An 18921-nucleotide genomic window follows, 5' to 3' on the forward strand; every position below is an offset into this window, starting at 1 on the left:
ACGTATAGAAGACAAATAGAAAAATGGCAGACATAAATCCAACAACATCAATAATTATATTAAGTATGAATGCACTAAAGACTCCAATCAAAAGGCACAAACCATCAGTCTAGACAAGAAAAAGAAAGATTTAATCATATATGCTGTACGACAGACATCATTTATATTCAGACATAGAAGGTTGAAAATTAAAGGATGGAAAAAGATATACCATGCAAATAGTATCCAGAAGAGAGCTGAAGTGCTTATCTTAAAGAGGTAATAGAAAAACTTTATTTAAAAATCTGTATTTATAGGGCACCTGGGGGCCTCAGTTGGTTAAGCGACTGGCTTCGGCTCAGGTCATGATCCTGGAGTCCTGGGATGGAGTCCCACATCGGGACTGCTCGGCGGGGAGTCTGCTTCTCCCTCTGACCCTCTTCCCTCTCGTGCCTCTCTATCTCTCATTCTCTCTCTCTCAAATAAATAAATAAAAATCTTAAAAAAAAATCTGTATTTATAAAATGCTAGCAAGTACTTTTTTTTCCCAAACATTTAAACATATTGAAAATCTAGATGTCCTTTTAAAATGTACAAGGGGATACAATGTTTTTTTTTTAACTTGTTAAGGGCTGTGGGAGTAAAAATATTTGAAGTCTGATCTTCTACACAGATTCTGTCATTGTACAGAGAAATAAATTAAGTTTCATGGAGTTCTGACTTATCCAAAATCACAGTTTATAGCAGAGTCAATATTAGAAGCTGTACTCTTTTTCTTGGTCCTGTATTTCTTGCCCATTTTAAAGAGGCCTCATAGAATAATGATTAAGTTCGTGGAGTTTGAAGCTACATTTGAAAAATTCTAACTCAAACCTTGCCTGCTGTGTGACTTTGTAGAGTTTTCTTGAACCTCCCTGTGCCTCAATGAACTTGTCTATAAAATGGGGATAATAATGGTATATATTGCATAGGAATATTGTGAAGTTATGCATGTAGAATATTTGGAACAATACCTGGTAAAAGCAAGTACTCCATAAATGTGAGTTATTTTTGTTCAGGGGTTTGGAATGTTCCAAGAAATGTGCTAGAGATAAATCACTATCACATCTGCCAGCACATTTCCACAATGCTGGAACAGATTTCAGAGCTCCTGACTCAGATGTTGAATCTACATCTGGACATCAAACCATTTTAGCAGTCAGCATTAGAGAGATTGAGTTACAAAAAGGCAGTGCTGAAGGGAACACCTTGCTAACAAGATAATTTGTGCTGAACTCAGCAGCTTTGTCTGTTATTGCTGAAGAAGACAGTGCAAAATGGGAGATGTGGGACACTCAGAGGAAATTCTGTATGTTGCACATAATTTATTGCTGGCTTGGATGACTAGAAATGGCCAGATGGCAACTCACTGACCTCAGAAATTCACTTCATAAATAACTTTTTTTCTAGCCCTCTGCTCTCTTATTCCTTTCCTGAACTCTGGGTGCCTGGGTCTCGCAGACACAAGCAGAGTTCTCTTGCTTCTGTGCCTTTGCTCATCACTTGTTCTAGAATGTTTCCTACCCACTCGATACTTTTCTCTCCCATTTTTTGTAACATGTTTAATAGAGTACAGTTTATTCGCTCACAGTTTATTCGCTCTAGCACTTAGTATGTCCTGAATACTAGGATGAGCACGGAGGATACAAATTTGTGCATGTTTAGAATCAAGTGTGAGAGAGTGTGCCTGTCACAATTTGTTATAACTGTCTACAATAGAGATAAGCACCGGTGTCCTGTGAGCACAGACAGATGTCTTATTCAGGCTGGAGATGATCGGCGACCATCTTCTGAATGGTTTAATGAGTTGTAGTTAACTTTATAAATAAAAAGAAGAAACAAAGGCAATAACACATGCCCAGTTCAGAGGGGAGAGTGTGGCATGTTCATTATGGCTGAGGAATAGGACACTTGGTGGGCAAGTGAGTAATAATGAAGCTGGAAATGTAGGTATGGGTCAGATCATAAAGGAGCTTAGAATGTTGAATGCCTTGCTAAGGAATTTGGATTTGACTGTGACCATGATGGGAAGCCACCAAAGGATTTTAAGCAGTACAAAAATTTGATCAGATTTGCATTTCAGAAAGACCACTTTGACAGAAGTATGAAGAATGGATGGATTAAAAGAGTGGGGGCAAGAATTGAGTGATTAATTTAGTTAGGGGACTATTGTAAAAATCAGTAGGGAGAACGAGGACCTACACATAGGCAGTGATGGTGAGTAAGAGAAAGGGGGATCAATCTGAGAGTCACCCATGGAAGAAATCAGAATTCCTTGAAATCTAATTGGATATGTGAGGTGTAGAGAGTGTAACTCTCTTGAATTTTTGGCTTTGGTGCCTGCAGAGATGGTAGTACTATTTCTGAGAAGACATGTAGAAAGAGGGATAAGGTGATAAGACTGCATTTGAACATGTTAACTTTAGATTCACTTATTTATTCACTTAACAATGTTTGCAGAAACCCTACCTACTAGCTGCCAGACACTACTCTTGGGGCTGGACATACATAGTGATTCAAACAAATAAATTCCTTCATGGAGCTTACATCTAGGAGGGTAGCAATGGACCTCCCAATAGGTGATTGAATTGATGTTGGAGCTCAGATGAAATACTTGGTCTAGAAATGTTGACCCAAGGGAGAACAGCTTATAGGTAATAGTTGAGATTATGGCTTAATAAGTGTCTGTAATGAAAAAAAAATTTTACTACACAAAGAAAAAGATGCAGTTTGGCAGAAACATTTAGGGTGGCAGGGGTATTTAGGCTAATGTGGGTCAAAAATGAATACATCATCAAAAAAGCTAATGCCAATAGATGTCGCATTAGTGGATCTATAGCCCTAGAATTGAAGAGCCACTTTAAGTGGGATATAGACAAACTGTAGGACATTTAGGGAAGAGTGACTGTGAACTGGAAGAATTCAAACTACGTCGAATAAGGAATGGTTAGATCAAATGGACATATTTAGCCTACAGAAGATAATCATGGCAATTGTCTTCATATAGTTAATTCTGTTATAGCTACAAAAGGGGTAGCTAGTATTGATGCAAGGAAGTTACAGAGAAAATGTCAATAAGATTATTGCCATCTCATGTGTGTCCTAAGATATTTAGCCTCAGATTCAGTGGTGTACTAGTTAGCATTATCCAGAGAAACAAAACCAATAGGATTGTGTGTGTGTGTATGTGTGTGTGTGTGTGTGTCTGTGTGTGTCTGTGTGTGGATTTAAGGAACTGGTTCAAGCGATTAAAAGGCTGTCAAATCCCAAGATCTGCAAGGTGAGTTAGTAAGCTGGAGCCCTAGGAGAGCTGATGGTATAGTTCTAGTCCAAAGGCCAGAAGGCTCAAAATCCAGGAAGAGGTGATGTTTCAGTTTGAGTCCAAAGGCAGGAAAAATTCTGATGCCCTACTTTGAAGGCTATCAGGCAGAAGGTATTTTCTCTTACTTAGGGGAGGTTCAGCCTTTTTGTTCTGTTCAGGCCTTCAACTAATTTGGATGTGGCCCACCCACATTAGGGATGGTAATCTGCTTTACTCAGTCTACTGATTTAAACATTAAACTCATCAAAACAAAACAAAACCTAACAGAAATACCCAGAATAATAGACCAAATATCTTGGCACCCTGTGGCCTAGTCAAGTTGACACATAAAATTAGTCATCATAAGTAGGAATTGTTTCTACCTGGAGACTGGTTAGAATAGACAGGATGGTCAGAATTTTTAGACCAACTAAACAAATTCACTTTCCGGTGCTTATTCAAAGACTTCGATCAAACAGCCTCCAGATTCTTAAAAACAAAGGAAAGTCTCACCAGGTCCAGGGGTCTCTCTGTCATTCTCAAAGTGCGATGAAACCCAGAAGGCCATGCTGTTGGTTAGAGTTAGAAATGATGCCCTGCATGTCACAATCTTGCCTAAGCCACTTTCCAAACCAAGAATATCAGCCAAAGGCAAACTCTCTTCTCATCAGTTCAAAGTTCTATTTGTCTTTTTTGTTTTGTTTTGGTTTGGTTTTTGGTCTCTCCTATTGTTTCTTCTCAAGGACCAGACCCAACAAACAGAAGAAAAGAGAATGTGAGCATTTAAAATGTATTTTTAATTGGAGGACTTTTATCTGATCCAAAGCACTTTAAAACTGCAAGCTCTCACGGTGCCCTAGTTCCCATTTAATCTTCATTTCTCCTTTTCTCATCAGCTGTGCGTGCAGATGCCGAAATCTTGTTTGTTTATCATGGGGCCAAGAAGATTTATGGTTGGGTGCATGTTGGGCTGCCTTCCCCGCTCTCTTGGCACAGCCTCTGAGCTGCACAGCACGGGGGACCCTTAAATATGCTTAATAGGGAAGTCGGTCCCACATGTTCCCTGTAGTTCTCATCTGGTTATTTTTCAGCTTATGCTTTGGTTGGAGTTAAGGTAATTACAAAGTTATTATTTGTCATTTCCATTATCTTTGGGGTCAGAAAGACATCTGTTGAAAGTTAGCATCACCTGCCGTTTATGCCAGCTGGTGGTCAGCACCTGAGTGGACGTACAAAATGAGGGAAGGCACTGGGTGTGCGTGCAGGCTAGCTGTGTGTGTGTTTGTGTGCGCATGTGCATGCAGAAGAACCCAACCCTGGTGTGAAACCTCAAAAAGTCTGTGCCTTCTTGTAACACCAGTAATACTGAGCTGAAAAGAAGCATGAGATGCTGCTGTCCATGATATTCTCAGGATTTTCAAGTCACTGATGTGGAGAGAAGTAGTAGAGTCAGAAAAAGTATTCTGAATTTCCTTCCTGCTGGGTTATTTATTTCCTTCCCTAACATGCTGCACATAGTTTTTTTTGCAGAGTGAAAATGAGAAATGGTCTAGGATTTGAAATGCTGCATTATTCAATGAAGAAATATAGGGTGTATATGATTAGTGGGTTTTTTTTTGAGCCAGCAAATATGTTAATGTTTGCAAATCCAGAGTTATCAGCTGATCTTTTCTGTTCAGAGTTAGCAAACTTTTTCAGCAAAGGGTCAGATAGGAAAATATTTTAAGCTCCAGAGGCCATATGATATCTGTCATAACCACTAAAATCTGCTGTGGTAGTCCCCAGACAGTCATAGGCAATGTGCAAATGAAGGAGCATGGCTGTGTTCCAATAAAACTTTATTTATAAAGTCAGGCATTGGGCCAGATTTGGCTCATGGGTCATAGTTTGACAACTCCTCTGTTCATTGACATGCCACTAGAAGCTTACCTGAGCAAACAGGCCATGGAATAGAAGCTTGAGATGTGATTGTAGAGTCAGAAGGAAGAAGAGTCAGGAGTCCTATACCAAACTGTGTAGTTTCCTAAGCATTGGGCCCATCACACTGCCCCAGATGTTCTCTGAACAACATATTTACCCCACTCCATTCATAAAACTTCTGTCTACTGAGGCTGACCAAACTTTCTTTAGGATTATGTTCTTCAGATCCAGTTTTGTCTTACATGCTCTGAAGAGATAAAATTTTGGTACATTTCTTCTTCATACCATGACAGTATGGGTGATGCTCAAAATTCTCTAGGGCTGAGTATTCAGATATTCAGAATATGACTACAATCTCGGCATTAGTGCTGGATTGTTATTGTTTTCAACTCACATCATTTACCAAAAAGAAAACAAGCAATTGTGGAGTGTGTTAATATCCTGCTCCTTTGTTAGATGGGAAGAATTTCACTTACTCCTCAAAGAGGAAAATGAAATCTTTACAGATCAGGGAAGTTAGTACAAACGTCAGTTCAGAGAATGATAATATGCCAAACCAAAGACCACGGCTTAGCTTTGGTGTGTTGAGCACTCACCAGGATTTAGAATATGGGAGATTGACTTTGAACTCAGTTTCACAAATGCCTTTACCTTTTCTCATAGGTTCATTTCAATTTGACAGGTTTAGGAATCTTGTTATGTTCTTCTGGATTTGTTCTACCAAAGAAGTTCTTAACAGAAATAGGAAACCAGGACCAACTTCAACTTTCATAAGGAAATTAAACTAAAACCAAACACGTTTACTTGGATTTTAAAAATTATGAGGCAAGAATTAAAGAAGTGTTACAATTTGCTAAAATTCACGAATAAAGTTAAGCATGGCGCACTTTTAGTATCTGTTTTTATTTATTTTAGTGTATGTGTGTATGTGTGTGTTTTCATTGAGAAATTAGTTCTGAGGAACTTTCTCTTCCTCTGAGAACAGAAAGCAGGGAACTTCACAGACCTCTGGTAAGATGTAAAGTCCTTTACAGGAAAACCACCAGCCAATCCATACATACTTTGACCAGACTTTTCAGGTAGATTATATGCTTAAGGTGGAAAAGTTCCTTCAATGTCTTCACACGCACCTGCTACTTTCAAACTCAGCCACTCATTATGAAGGTTGTGGACAGACCGTAAAGGGCTATAAAAGTAACAACGATCCTTGTCCATTTGGGATGAGGGATAAATTGCTTTAGATAACATAAAAATGTGTTCAGTTTATATGAATCAGGAAAAAAGAAGAAATATGTGTATTTGGGGGTCTAAAAATCCCTTAACAAGCTCTTTGAAGATATTGCCTTTAACATCAATTAGCTTTATTTAGTACAAACCCACATGAAATGACTCATTATTTTAAAGTCTTAACTCTGTCTTTGACCATATTCCATCAGATAGTGTTCCACTAAATTACATACATAGACAGATATTGATGAGCCAATATAAATATAAGTAAAAATGTGATTATTCCTACAACTGAGTGAGAGGCTTTGCCTGCATTAAACATTTAGTACTAGCAATGGGTTGATTGCTACAGCACAAGTAATTGGTATAAATGTCATACATTTGCATTAATTGCAATCACATATAAAAATGTAGATTTAAAATAAAATTTAAAATAATAAAAGAGTAAAAAAACCTGACATTTGGAATTTGAACTATGTGCGTAAGTTTCAAAAGTATATCAAGTTCTTTCTTTTATGTACCAAAATTAGAATAATTGACAGAAATTGCTTTTAAGGATGTGTATGTATGTATGTATGTATGTATGTATTTATTCATAGAGAGAGAATGAGAGCAAACAGGGGGAGGGAATGGGAGGCAGCAGAGGGAGAAGGAGAGAGACAATCTTAAGCAGGCTCCATACTCAAATGTGGAGCCTTACGGGGAGCGTGCTCTCACGACCCTAAGACCATGACCTGAGCTGAAACCAAGAGCTGGATCCTTAACCACTGAGCCACCCGGGCACCCCTAAGGATGTGTATTTAAAATATAGTCTGCATTTAAAAAATAAAACAAAATAAAATAAAATATAGTCCCATTTTAAGAAAAAAATAAATAAAGCCTGGGTGCTTAAGCCCTTCACTACTAGGAACAATCTGACTAATAGGCATAAGCATTCAGGAAAATGTTACCTCAGAGGTTTCTTACTACTTCACTTATGAGATAAATAAGAAATGAAGCCTTCATGTAGTCATGGGTTTTGTTGTTATTTTGCAAGGTTTATTATCAAAAGTACAAAGATATTGACAGACATGAGGAAATAACCATTAAAAGCTTTTCTAACACAGAATTTGCAATGTTGATCAATTGCCTTATAAATATTTTAATAAAACAACTACTAGTGAAAAATGTAAAGGCCCAATATTATATGGATTGACTATTAATTTGTTAAACAATGATCGCTTGCTTAATGCTTATTGTGTAATGCTATATTGTATTGTGAGCTACAGAGCTCATCAGTAAAATATATGTGTTAGGGTACTATTTTATCATCAGAATCTAGGACTTATTCATCTTTGCTTCACCCATAATGGCTGGAACAGTCTTGGTAATAACCAGTCATAGTGATAAGCATGACTCATCATTAAATGCATGGAATCTACTGGAAACACATCTTATATAGGTAAAAAAGAAATAAGCCTAAGACATTAATATTAAAATGATCCACTGACCTTTAAAATATAAAATTAGGCTATATAGAATATACATATAGTAAGATGATAGGAGATGTATACTAGGCTTGCCCTGTGGCACCAAGGAACATTGTCAAGGGTTTTCATATGCTTTATGTACTAATTGATCACTAAATTTTGTACATCTCAAAGACTGCAGGGAAATGTGCTACTTGTCTCTTCCAAAAAGGAATACTATGCATTATTCTTTATTATTTTTACAACAGATTTCAAGTTTCCAGACACAAGAGTTGTTTTTGCTCTTTATAGATGTATATCCAAGTAGACATGCTCGGGATCCACATGGCTGTAAAGACGCATGTCTGAAGGGTTGTGACAAACTGATGGGGATCTTGGAAATGATAGGCATGCACACAAATATATCACACAGCAGATTTTCCAATCCTAAAAAGACACACCTTATCATCTCTGTGTTACCTAAACCATACTTTACATGGGGAAATGGCCCTCCATGATTTCCTTTGCCATTATTAAGATAGCTGTATTTCTTATGCTTTCATCTTCTCTTTCATGGCAAAGCTTCAAAATCCTGCATAAATAAAAATGCACATAACTGCAGGACACTCAGAATATCTAGACTACAGGGACAAAGGACACAGTTTTTCATTTATACACCCATGAAGGCTGCATGTCCTGGAATGTGACAGGAAAAATGGAGTGGTGTAATGGCCAGATCAGTGACCCCGGCATCAAGATAACTTGTGTCCCAGTGTTAGCTTTGCAACTAGTCACCTTTGGATCTTAAGCAAATCTCTTAACTTCTCTGAGCTTCAGTGATGTAATCTGTAAAATGACATGTATGCCAGTGCTCAGATCTTTGTTTCTACTACCAGTCTCCAACAAAAGGAACCAGGGCTACTCAAAAAAAAAAATGTCTGATATGAGGACTGAGGCAGAGAAGATACCGGATGAGCCTAGAATGTCTTATAGTGTCAGAAAATAGGAAAGAGCTCCCAGAACAAGATGCCAGGACACAAGAGCCAGCAGAAGGAGCTCCCAATAGTAAAGCTAGAGCAAGTTGAGCAACAAAATATATAATATGGCATTAGATTATACCTCAGAGTATAATCCAAGATATGAAATACCTATCCATGAATTCATAATGATATAAATAAATAAATGAATAAGTGACTAAGGAGAAACCCAAGGAGATATAACAGCTAATTGAAATGTGATATATTGGATGGGATCCTGGAACAGAAAATGGCAGTTAGGGAAACATTAATGAAATCCAAATAAAGAATGAAATTTAGTGAATAATAATGTATCAGCATTAATCTATTACTTGTGACAAATGTACCACAATAATATAAGAAGTTAATAGGAAAAATTAGGTGTGGGGTATATGGGAATGCTCTATACTATCATTATATCTTTTCTACAAATTTGACACTAACATGAAAAGTTTATTCAAGTATTTTAAAAATGACATGGTTGGAGTAGAGTCTACATATTAGCTTTTTGCTGTTCTATGACTGGGTGTTGAAGTATTATTCCTTTGTGAGTTTGGGCCAGAAGAAATCTATTTATTATGGCATATTTCGTGATAGAGGATGCTGAAAAATCTCATGTCCCCCACTGCCTTCATCAGTCTCCCTGGCACCAAACACAGATTTCTCAATGCATGTTGATTACATGGGGAAAAAAATGATCATGATTATCTTCCCCCTGATAAATAAGTAGAAACAAATCCTCACTCAGGAATGAAAGTCTTGTTTTTCTCCACAAACAATCTTTTAATCTTTAATAACCAACCCCCCAAAATAAGCAAATGCGAAACTTTTGAATATATAGCACATGCACTAACATTTTAAGTCTATTAATATCTTTTCATTACAATAATTGTTTACCAATACGCTGTACATAATAACTATAATTAACTGGCCGTGTCAAAGAGTAAGCAAATTAGTTCATAGTCCTTTGGCATTTGAGTAGCTCAGCCCAGGCAGTAGCAGTCTGTGAGCTGTAAGCTTTCTGCCAATCTGGATGCCAGCATTACTTCAAAGGTTAAACCAGGCTAGGTCTGTTTTAGCAGAGATGGATCTGCCAGCTTTCTTGGAGGCAGAAACCCAAGAAGGGGGAAGGGCTTCTCAGATACCCTCATGCAAACCAATCCATCAAAAAAAAAAAAATGGTATAATGTGAATCTCCCTTCCCATTCTTAAATGCTTATGAATAGAGAGAGGATTTTAGAGGGAGTATATTTAGAAGTGTAATTTCGACCTTGAAAATGTTTCAGCATTTCTGATTCCTTGTGGTGGATTTGCTTTGTGACATTCCGTTGTGCTGTCTTTCCCTGTCAACTCTTTATCCATATGGATCTCTGATTTCTCTACTCCAGGGCATGATTAGCCAAACCCTGTCTTCTCTCCTGAAGTATTGCTAGGATGAATAAGGGAGGAACTGTCAGGGGCCTTGTGAGGTACGATCTATTTAAATGTGAGGATATTCCTGAGATCGTCACCGCCTGGTTGGCAAAAGGCTAAATCTCAAAGCAGCAGCCATATTTGCCAATCATGTCAGAGAGATTGAAATGTGACGCCCAGTGAAGCAGGACACTTGCTTTAACTAAGACACAATAGCAAGAAAAGAAATATGGAAAAGAAAAGCATTTCCTAACTGATTTTGAAAGCCATGCTGTGGTTATGTTGGAGAGATTAAAAGGATATTCGAGGCACATATTTGATTACTAGTTTATTGTTTCCTTCATGAGCTCTCCTGTCACCCAATTTTTTCTTTTGTTTTGAGTTAATACTTTTCTTGGGTAAATTTGTTAAATCATACTACATTGACTCAGAATTGGTGACAAATGGCATAAGATTGCTTTAATTTACCTTTATGTTGTCTCCACGTTTTTTATTTGCTTTTTAAAAAATCTATAAATCTTTATTAAGTTGTACCAAAAGGTCCAAACTGTTTAAGAGAGTAAGCTTTTTATAAGAAGTATCAAATGCTTTTGAAATTCCCATTACTAATCTTAATTTCAGTTTATTATTTTGAATTGTTTAAAGATTTTCATTTGGTCCCTGTAATCCAAATTGTTGTAAGCACTAACACATAATACAATTGTATCAATTTGAAAATACTCTAAAAGGCAGCCCTTTTAATTCTTCAAATTCACCTTGTCCCAAAGTATGTGTATTTATTGTGTGTGTGTGTGTGTGTGTGTGTGTGTGTGTGTGTGTGTGTGTGTTAAATGCTACGGTATTATACTCATATGGCTATGTTTTGCCCCTTTCGAATTCCTAGGGTTTCGTGTTGTAATTGTTGGGGGGCGTAGTAGGCAAAAACCTCTGTTTTACTTCAACAGAGACCATTTTTATGAATGAAATGCGCATCCCTTTGCGTGCTTTAGAATCCAGTCTACCTGATGTCATCACTAGACTCTCCATGGAGTTGTTTGTGTTAGAGAAAGGGTGAATGCAACAACTGTGTCTCTGGTGATGAAGCTCCTTTGCCTCAGAACAAAAGAGGTTGGAAGGGAAGATGCTTAGTAGTCACCTGTCTTTTCACTGATGACAAAATTGAGCTCAAAACAAGACAAAACAAAACAAATAACTTGTTCAAGCCCCTGGATAATGGAAAGTGGAACAAAAAAGTACCCGTCAGGTGCAGCTGAATCCAGGTTCTCCCCAAACATCGCCGTGTGCTGTCGGTGCTTCTCACAAACTCTGTGAGGGACATCGCCAAGCTCCTTCTTGCCCTTCATTAATGGTGTCACCGTTTAAAAGGCCCCCATCAAGGGTTAGTTGTTCTCAGAGAATGATACCTCTCTCTGGAGTCTTTTAATAGAATGAGAAGTTCTGTTCTGTTTAATGGGAAGGGAGCTGAAATTCACTTAAATTTAAGTTTCCCTCCCACCCAGAATGAACACATGAAAAGGTCATCCTGTTATTTCTAACCCCCTGGCTTCCTCTATGGAGCTGCTCTCATGAGGCTGCTCCAACTTTTGGCAAAACCCTTTCCTCCTCAAGGGAGGAACAGATGCAGGAGAGAAATCATCAAGACACATGCATATCAGACCATTGTTTTCAATTGAGCCATGTCCTCATTTTGCTCATGAAGGAAATAGGTCAGAAATATAGAGTCCAAAATCTGTCTCTGTTGCTTTCTAAGACAAGCAAAAGATTGAGATCTTATTTTTCTCTCTCTCCCCCATTTTAATTCTGAGGAAGCTAAGGTCCAGAGTGTTTAGGTCACTTTGATACATCTCTGCTGTTGTCTGGAAGGTATCTCTTTAGCTCACTTTAAAAAGATGAACTTTGAATCTCTGAGGTTAAATTAGAAAAAATATTGGTACCTAGATAAACCTACTTTTAAAGGATGTCATCCAACTGCCCTAATTTAAACTTAACTGATCATGAAAATCTGAATTTTAACAATAAAGAATCTATACATGCAGGGGTATTCTGTTATGGCTAAGTCCCCAGGTGTCCTAATGCCCAATTCACCCAGTGAGCCACACTATCTTCTTCTGCTGATTCTCTGAGTTTCCCTCAGCTGAGAGCTTGGTTAAAGATGGTGGACTTTTCTTTATGAAGGAGAATCATATGTATTAGGAATATAAATGCAGTTTCAAATCCCTTCTAAAGCCTGTACATCAGCATCTAAATGCCATTTATTGAAGTTCATAGGAAACAAATTAGAGCTGAGAACTTTTTAGATCTATGTTAATATAGTCAATTCTCATTTATGTGTGGTAAACTTATAAACTTTAAGAAGCAGTGGAAAATAATTCTATTAGAAACATACTCTCTAATTTTGTAATAGTACACTTTAAACTACCCACCGACTTTTTTTTCTTTCCCATAGGCAGTACTGCAATAAGGCCAAGTGAAGTCTACTCAAACATTATACAAGTTTATGTCCAGGTTACCAGCTACCTTCCCAACTACTTAGCTATAGAGTGTTTTATAGCAGTTCTGAGAGTATAGCCTGTAGCCTTGTGTTTCTTGAATGGGCTACTTTATTACCTTTTAAATGAAATAAAGATTAGGAAACATTGATTCACATAGCAGGGTGGCTCCCAGACAAAGAAGCAGTAAAACACAATCATCATTGGTATGAAAATTGAGCTTATAGGATATGTTGGAAAAGACCTGGAGCATGAAGAGAAGCCACATGCTCCAATTTCATGAGAGCATAGTCATGGAAATCAGTGATAATAGCACAGGATTAAAGAAAAAAATTAATTCCGGAACATCATGATGCCATGAACTTACACCCAAATATTTCTGTAGTGAGGACAATATTTTGGAAATATTTTATTGATTACCAATCCATGTCTTTCCACTGTTGTGCTCCCACCATTAAAGCTAGGACATGACGACTGTGGACATGAGGAAATGAATAATGATATTTTAAAGAAAGGTCTATAGTTAGAGAAGATGAAAATATGGTAGAACTGGAGGTCTAGTCACTTGGAAGAGGGGAAAAAAAAGAGCTTCTAGTAATGAGAGGGGAAATCAGGAAAGAGGACGGGAGCAAGAGGTCGGACTTGAATTCTCTGCTTTCCCCTTGAGATCAAAATCCCTTTGGAATAAAGGGAAGAGAATATCTAGGTTGTCCTGAGAAAGTTCCAGGGGATGATCTCACTTCCCGCTTCTGTATGGGATTGAGAGCAAGAATTAATCAGTCATACAACATAAAGCTTGTCAACAATATTTTCATGAATGGAAGCACATTCATTTCAACTTTCTACATTCCTGCAATAGATATGATAAAGCAAAGAATGTAGCTAATAGTTTTAGGCTAACACCTCATTTGGATATTAACCATGACTTTTGTGGCTTATTTCATGGACAATTTAAAAAATATATACCTACTTTTCTCCTCAAAACCTATTTATGTACTCTGCAAATTAATAAGATAAATGGCAAAAAATCACAACTTAAATGTTTAACTTGATGACATGACCTTTGGGTTCTTTCTTCATTTTATTTAAGCATTTGTGAAGTATTTGCCACTTTTCAAAGTTTTAACTAATGTGTGAATTAAAAGCTAAATGTACATATAAGCACTTTTCAATTAATGCACCTATTATGGATAGCAGCCAAAGGAGGGAATCCACAAGAGAATCTCTTTATAGCCTGAGACTCTGCCAAAAAGGAAGTCTGACATTTTGTTTATGCTTTGACATCTGTTCAGCCACTGGCTAGCTTGGTGTTATCATGCACTGGGGATGGGATAACCCGGAGGTGAGGGGGGGTGTGGGCTTGGGGGGGGGAGGAAGCTTGAGGAAGAAAAGAAGCAAGAGATGGGGGTTGTGGTGGGTACGTATGTTGCATGCACCAGAGAGAGAACACGGGACAGAGCAAAGTTCTCCCAGCAGGGTCACTGGCCCCACTGGTTCATCCTCCTGATAGAGGGGTGGGAGGGGTGTATTTTTGAATCAGTTATGATAATAGTGTTTTTTTTTAAGTGAATAGAAGGACTATTTGAATAACCAAACATAGTTGATGATTATGAAGTAAGACTTCATTTTCATAAACCTTCTATTCTTCAAAAAATGGGAGTGGGAAGTCAGCAGAGCAGAACTGGTAACAGTTAGTGGAAAAACAAAACATTTTCATGTTTTTACCCCAATCAGTTGAACACCCTCACTGTTTGAAAGCAGCAGTTCTTAATGACAGGATTAAACCTTTGCACATGAGTCTTTGTTCACAGGGTTAATTTACTAAGGAAAAAAACACGCTTTCACAATTGTATCAGCGAAATTTCAACCCAACCCATCCATAAAATTTTAAATTCTTGTTAGTGGGATCTGAAATTATGAAGATGTACTGTGAAGCAATGTAAAACCCAAACTCAATCCAAACTGAAAGAGTTCATTATCAAATTCAAAGTGATAGTTTTAGCTGGGTGTTTTGTTGATGTAATCATGTAACAGTATAGACTTGTATAATTCTCTAGGCAGTGGACATTAAAAAGGAAAATTAAAAAAACCCTCTATAATTTCCTCCTTTCACTCAGCGAATACGTGAATTAAATATACTAAAATCCTCATCACAATTTCCTCCCCACTCCACGAGCACAGACTTGGCTACTCTCAGAAATAATTGCCTTCCTTCTTTTTACATGCATTGATAAACTGAGCTACTGTGAACTGACATTGGTTAAAAGGAGGAAAACTTCAGGTTCAGAGGTTTAGGAAAAAAAAAGAGCAACTAAATGTCTCTGCTTAATAAGCTTTAAAGAGACAACAGCTGAGCCGCCTACTTGGCGCTCTGGTGTTCAAAAGAAAGGTTTTGCAAACGGAATCTATTATGATGCATTATAACTGTCAAGACCAAGGAATAATACCCTTTCAGTTATTCTTTGAGGGCTGAAGGACTTTTTTTTTTTCATTAAAGCCTGCAGCCTAAGAGTGACCCTACAGGTGCACAAAGGAGAGTCTTTGGCCTGTCAGGGGCGTTGATGAAGGGTTTGTCTGTTTCAGTGTGGATGCTTTGGAAGGGTTTTATTGATTTCAGGGAAAAATCAGGTGCTTTTTAGTTCAGATACATTTGACCTAAATGTTTTTACTCAGAAAAAAATAAAGGAAGAGAGAGTGAAAGAAGACTGGGCTGTGTCCTCTACTGTGTCCTTGGTAAAACCAATGAAGGACACTTTCAAAAACCCATCACCCTTCTACTCTCTTGATTTGATCCAGAGCAGTAAGTGTGAAGTGTGTTCACTGTGGAGAGAAACAAAACAACACACAACATGGAGTTCAGGGCTTTCGTACTGTTCCTATTAAGATCCAAGGCAGACCAAAAGAATTATTGGAAAGAAAATACTGGTATCTGAAGGTAAATTCTAGAAAGGACCTCACATTAGATGGGAAGAGGACTGATCCACAGTTGGATCCTGGAACAGAAAAAAAAAAAGGCATTTATGGGAAAACTGTTATAATTAAAATAAAATCTGGAGTTCAGTTAATGTATCTGTGTTAGTTCCTTAGTTTGGAGAAAAGTACCACAGTAATAGAAAATAACATGAGGGAAAACTGAAATTGGGTAAGGGGTATACAGGGACTCTGTACTATGTTTTCTATAAGCCCAAAATGATCAGAAATAAAATGTTTATTCCAAATTATTCCAAATAAATACTCCATTTAACAAAAAGTAAAAGCTTCCAGAGACCATTGCCCAATCTCTTATAGTGCTGATTGCTCTGGGGTACTTTGAAATTCTGTCTAGCAAAAATAATGCTTAGTGATCTGTTAGGTCCTTAAATGAGTAGACTGGGCAACAAGCCATTCCCTTCTATTTTTTTTTTTGAAAATGAAATAAACAAACCTGTCTCATTCTAATGATATGTGTTCTAAGAGTGACGACTGCAGTGGGGATGGTCAGAGTCTGGGATGTTTGTACCTGCAGATTTGTGTCTTTAGAACTGGACACTTCTAGTCAACAAGGCAGAGATACTGGAATGATGGCCCTGTAGAAACCAGTCTGCTTGAATCCCAGCAGAAAAGTAGCCTTCAAGTCCCTACAGAATTAAAGTGAACTCAGAGAAAGCTGCTGAGATTCCAGGGGGAAACACTAGCCTATACGGTGTCTCGGTTTCCCTAGCATTAAAGAGAACAGAGTATATTGTCCATAGATGCTTTCGGAATGGGCCCAGTTAAACAAGCTCTCAGGCATAGTTCTTCCAGTGATAGATGTGATCTCCTTAATGTCATCTGCTCACCATCCAGATACTGAGACATCCCAGCCTCCTGAGTAAGATCTGTATTGAATGGAAGTTGAACGGACAATTACCCAAAAAGATGATCTGAAGGAAGGCAAAAGGTCAGGTGCTCTGGAAACTGTGTCCTGCTAGAGCTGGAAAGGGCTTATAATTCTCATCACTCACTCCTGGAAAGCATCTTTTAAAATGTTGCTTCAGTGGAACAGTATGTCTGCAAACAAACCATTGGTGTCCCATTAATAGGGCATGATTGAGAAAGACAGAGAATCTCAAGCCAGTTTTGATTAATGAAGGTCAGGTAAGGGGAAAACATGAAGCTAAGGACATCTATGACTCATTCTCCCATCGGCCTTTCCAGAGTCATATTTCGCCACTTGCTCAGACCTTAGTACATACCCAGTTCTCATTCGCTGTGAACTTGGGATTGAGGATAGAAATAGTTTAGGGTAAGATCTAGTACCAGAAAAGTCCTGAAAAAAGTCTGAAGGTGGAACATTTGGAACTGTTAAGTGAAGTTGATAGTGCCAAATAACATTCTGTTGATTGGCCTAGGGCCCCGTATCCCACTTTCCAGAAATGGATTCCATTTTCCTGGGGAGGGACTTTTTTCAGTAACTACTATACAGAAAACAACAGTAGGAGGCCATCCAATGTGTAGTCTAATTCAAGGCAGATGTGGTTGTTTTTTTCCTGAGCTGTCTTCATCATCTGTCAAGGAATAGAAGACCTTCAACTTCAAGACAAAGTCCAAAAGTGGTTAATTAGAATACCTGTATGTCTAATTAAAATTGTGAATGTCTCCTAATTATCGATTTCATTAGCATTAATTATTATTTCAAGTAGATAACCATAGATTATTGCCATAGATTAAAGTGCATTTTAAGGTCAACTCACAAAGGTATTTTTTTCCTTATACAAAAGCCACAGAGGAGACTTGCTAGTAGGCCCCCATCTTATTCAGGGTTCAACATGTTCTCACTGAAAATTATAATTTTCTACATGTAGTGAAATGATTTTAAAATTCCAATAGCTTTCCTAAGGGCAGAATATTGATATTTACCTCTCTTAGAAAGATATGCTTCACTCTGGGAGTGCTTACAAATGTTACCTAAATTAGCTATCTTCATAATGAAGCTAACAGAGTCAAAATTGATCATGCTGAAAAATTCCTGTAAGTAGCAATGACAATTTTGATCTTCCCCTATGGTTTTTCTATAGAGTGACATCATTGCCCTCTGTCTCAAATTCCAAAATGCCAGTAAATAATCAATGTGTAATCTAAAAACAGAAAAAAATTCTAAGATTGTACTTGATCTAGGTGGTATTTATGAGGAAATATATGTATGTGAAAATTTATTGCACGGTACAATTAAGATACTATATCTATGTTATAACTCACAAAAATGAAGGCAAAATAAGTATAAGAGTAGAAGGGATGCACACAAAAAATAGAGCATTCTCTTAAGAATTTCAATTTAAATATGTCCATCATTTTTACAAAATTTTCAAAATTCTGATACACAAATTCATTGCCTTTATATGGCATATATTAAGGGAAGATGTGGATTTAGTAGATTGCTAAAGTAGGGATATATGCTTTGTCATCCTAAGCCACTCATCTGGTAAATTTTTCCAAGTGTCTAATATTCTGTTTCTTTAGAACCCTGTGATACACGTATTATATCACACACCATATTTTGTGGCAATTACTAAATTTATTGTCTATCTCCCCAACTAGATAATAAAAGAAGGGACTGAGGTTGGTTGGTTGGTTAGTTGGTTGGCTGATTGAAGAATTTATTTAATTCTGGTATCTAGCACAAGGCTTGGCACATAAGAAATGCTTGATTTTGATAATTAAAAAAATAGTTTTATGGAGATAACATTTACCTACCATAAAAAGGAGGAGTTTGTGAATTGTTTCAGACATGTAAGCAACACCACTTTCAAGACATAGAAAAGTTCCTGTAAAAACATCTCCCAGTGTCCCATGCAGGCAGCTGCTTCATCCCGGGTCATCACCCTGGCAGCCCCCAGTCTACTTCCTGTCACTAGGTTTTAACTTTTCTAGCATTTCATGGAAATGGCATTATAAATCATGTAAATTCTCTCCCTTTCTATCTTCTTTCATTTAGAATAATGCTTTTGCAATCCATCCATGTCTTTGAATGTATCAGTGGTTCATTATTTCTTGTTACTGCTTACTTATTCCATTGTATGGTTATAACACAATTCAACAGTTGATAGAGATTTGAATTACTTAGATTGTTT

This window comes from Callorhinus ursinus, unplaced genomic scaffold, assembly GCF_003265705.2.
Source record: "Callorhinus ursinus isolate GAN/ISIS: 27379988/994484 unplaced genomic scaffold, GSC_fseal_2.0 scaffold17, whole genome shotgun sequence".
NCBI classification, from domain to species: Eukaryota; Metazoa; Chordata; class Mammalia; order Carnivora; family Otariidae; genus Callorhinus; species Callorhinus ursinus.